This window comes from Tursiops truncatus, chromosome 10 (genome assembly GCF_011762595.2).
Source record: "Tursiops truncatus isolate mTurTru1 chromosome 10, mTurTru1.mat.Y, whole genome shotgun sequence".
NCBI lineage: Eukaryota > Metazoa > Chordata > Mammalia > Artiodactyla > Delphinidae > Tursiops > Tursiops truncatus.
In genome coordinates this window covers 64831687-64835732 of record NC_047043.1, presented here as the reverse complement: position 1 = coordinate 64835732, position 4046 = coordinate 64831687, and positions in this window count along the sequence as shown.

Sequence of the window (4046 nt, the reverse complement as noted above, 5' to 3'; positions counted from 1 at the left end):
CCTCCCCCCGCCACACGCTTCCTATGGAGGTGTCCAATCCGCGAAGGGGTCTGGCTGCGCGAGGGCTGCTGGGGAGTGTGGTCGCTAGGGCAACCTGTCACTTAACTACGCCCTGTGTCAATTTCCTGCGTATTTCCCTTTCTTCAAAACCCAGGCCTAATCTCCAGTCTGCCTTTTGCAGATAGGGATCAGAGCTTTTACCTTTATTAGGCATAGTAATTATTTGCTTTGCTACAAGGGCCTTAGAGAGTACAGTTTTCTTTCACCGACGCGGTGTAAACCATCACGTTTAATCTGGCTTTAAGAGAAGGAATGTAGGTCGATCGCCTATTGCATTATTGAATGCTAGATTAGATTGGGCTACATGCTTTACAAATTTCTATTTTCATTTCATAACCTATGAGGTGGTTATTAAATCCATTTTTCAAGTAAGGAAATTGAGGTTTATGGAAATTAAGAGGATTTAAAAAAAATATTTGGTTGCATTGGTTCTTAGTTGTGGCAGGCAGGCTCCATAGTTGTGGCACACAGGCCCCTTAGTTGCGGCTCCAGGACTCCTTAGTTGCGGCACGTGGGCTCCTTAGTTGTGGCATGCGAACTCTTAGTTGCGGCACGCATGTGAGATCTACTTCCCTGACCAGGGATTGAACACGGGCCCCCTGCATTGGGACTGTGGAGTGGAGTCTTAATGCCACCAGGAAGTCCTTCCAGGGTTAATTTAACAGTTACTACTTGGCCGTCTAATAGAATCTCAAAATTAACACAGCCAAAAACCAACCTTGTCTCCTTCACAGCCTTCCCCACCCCATAGTTAGCAACCCCCTGCTTCCAGTTACTCAGGACAAAAAACTTGGAGTCATCCATGACTCCTTTTTCCTCGCACTCAATCTATCAGCAAATCCTGTTGACTCTACCTTTAAACTATATCTTGGATCTGACCACTTCTAGCTGGCTCAACTGCCGTTCACTTAAAGCTATTATCACTGTCCTTGTTTTAGAGAGTAGGTCACACTAAAATGTCACACTATAGATTCCAAACTATAGTGGTGGAACTGGGATTTGAACTAGTTAAGTTTAATTTGAGTCCACGCCCTCATTCACTAGAACGTAAACTCCAGAAGGAGAGAGACTTTTGTCTGTTTAGTTCACTACTATATCCCCAGTGCCTCTACTGCTGCCAGGCACATGGTATGCACTCAGTAAATATTTGTTGAATGAACAAATGAATCCACTACCAAAGCTAAAAGTGCAACATTTGTGGCAGAAAGAACCAGGGATCCTTCAGCAATTCAGAGAGATATTTTGGACCCTCACTCATCAGTCATATGGTGGTATTTCTATGTATCCAGTTAGCATAACTTGCCCACTGGCATTATTTATAGATATAGATTTAGTGGAACTGATTTTTCAGGTCACATATACAGATTGAATAATTAGACCATGACAAGGCAGAGGAAGATATTAGATGTGGAAAACCACATTTAATACTCTTTTTCTGAATAAAAAGAAATCTTTTAAGAATAAGTAGAAGGGGGACTTCCCTGGTGGTCCAGTGGTAAAGAATCCACCTCCAGTGCAGGGGATGTGGGTTCGTTCCCTGGTCAGGGAACTAAGATCTCACATGCCACAGGGTAACTAAGCCCACACGCTGCGACTATTGAGCTCGCGCACCTCAACTAGAGCCCGCGTGCCGCGAACTACAGAGCCCACGTGCCCTGGAGCCCGCACGCCAGAACTAGAGAGAGAAAACCCATGCACCGCAACAAAAGATCCCACGTGCCGAAACTAAGACCCAATGGCAGCCAAAAATTAATAAAATAAAAATAAAGAAAAAAAAGAATAAGTAGAAGGACGTCAAAGAGATTTCAAACCAGAAGCTCCAGATATACTGGAAAATCTTTTCCTTGGAAAAGCATCTTTAAACATGTTCTAACTATGGCTTATCCTTCTACGTCGAGGGCATTAAGTGATGACACTGGAAACTCTTTGGATAATTAAAAACATGACAATAGGTGGAAAGGTAGGAATTTCTGGATTTTAGAATAATGGGTAACTTTTCTCTCTCTCCTCATCTCTATTTCTATCTTGCTATCTATCCACCTACCTACCTACCTATGTCTGTTCAGGCTGCTATAACAAAATACCACAGACTGGGTAGCTTGTAAACAACAGAAAAGTTTTTCTTACAGTCCCGGAGGCTGCGAAGTCCAAGATCAAGGTGCCAGCATGGTTGGGTGAGAGCCCTCTTCCGGGCTGCAAACTTCTTATTGTATATTCACATGGTGAAAGGGTCTAGGGAGCTCTGTGGGATCTCTTTTATAAGCGCACTAATCCCAGTTATGACAGCTCTGTCTTCATGACCCAAAGACTTCACCTACTAATATCATCACCTTTGGGGATAGGTGTTGGTGGTGGTTGTGGGGAAAGACAAGCATTCAGACCATAGACTACCTACACACACATATTTTTCTACATTTTCATATGTATGTATGTATCTGTATATAATATCCAACTTATGGGGGAGTGTATATATGTATATATATATATATATACACACACATATATATGTAAAACTTTTATCATCAGAATAAAGTAAATGTATGTGACCCTCGGAACTCCCAATATTAGTTTAATGATATTTAAAACTTAAATATAGATGGGTCATTGCAAACCCTGCAATGGATAATGCAGATGCCGAGAACCCAGAACTTGCTAGACTTAATGGTCACTAGAAGTCTGCTCATTTCCAAAGCAGTTAAACAAGCACTTCTGAGCATCCCTGAGGTGCCTGCTGGGCTGGGCTTGTCACCAGCCATAAAAGCTATATAGCTGTTCATAAATGGTACAAAATCATTCTTAAATACTTGATGGAGGTGTCTAGAAAAAAAGATGGATTCCACCAGAGCAAAATGCCAATCCTCAAAATTCTCTGGTAGCTGACCTTCCTTGTGGACACTGCCCTGTTGAGTTCCAGAGCTGTGCCCCCAAAGGCCTGTCTGGCAGCTGATGTGAGTCTGGAAAAGTTTAACAAGTTCCTGGCCAATTAAGGAAAACAAAGACAACAGAATGAGTTGTTTTTTTGTTTTAAAGAAAGCCACAGATGTTCAATATAGAAGACAGTCCTTTAAGTTTGCCTTTACTACTTTTTTTTTTTTTTGCGGTACGCGGGCCTCTCACTGTTGTGGCCTCTCCCGTTGCGGAGCACAGGCTCCGGACGCGCAGGCTCAGCAGCCATGGCTCACGGGCCCAACTGCTCCGCGGCATGTGGTATCTTCCTGGACCAGGGCACGAACCCATGTGCCCTGCATCGGCAGGCGGACTCTCAACCACTGCACCACCAGGGAAGCCCTGCCTTTACTACTTTTTTGATGGAAAAAAAAAAAAGTTCTCTTAATGAAACGATCTTAGGTCTTTTTCTTAATTTCTCACCACTTGACAAAAGAAAAAAAACTAGTTCACATGTTTTGGTCCCAGGCTGGGAACTACTGCTTTAGAATTAGTAAAAAGGCTCATGTGGGGAAGAAAAAAAAAAAAAGACAACGTGAGAACTCTTGCCTATACCAAGAAACCAAAATATTTAATTTTGTCAGAGATGGGCTTAAACTGAGAGATATGCAATCAAAATTTAATTCAACAAGTATTTACCATAGACCTATGAGTTCAGCATTATTCACTCATTTATTGGGTGCCAACTGTGTTAGGCCCTGGGCCAGGCCCTAGGGATATAGTAGTGAAGAAAATTACCCAAGATCTCTGCCCTTATGTAGCTGGCATTCTGATTAGAGGACTCAGGGAACCTCCTAGGGACATCTTAGGGTGACATACTTTTCACACCCATTCCGAGTTTCATACAATACCCAAAGTACTGCTTTAAAAATGTATGAAATACTTTAGACCTTATTTCCAACCATAAAATCTCCACGAAAGTGGCAAAATAAAACCAGAAGACAAACCAAGACAAAACTAGGCAGTGGCCTAAACTAGTCCGGAGGTCTGAGTTTAAACACATCAGAGAAGATGCTGCTGCCATCAAATGAGAATTAAGT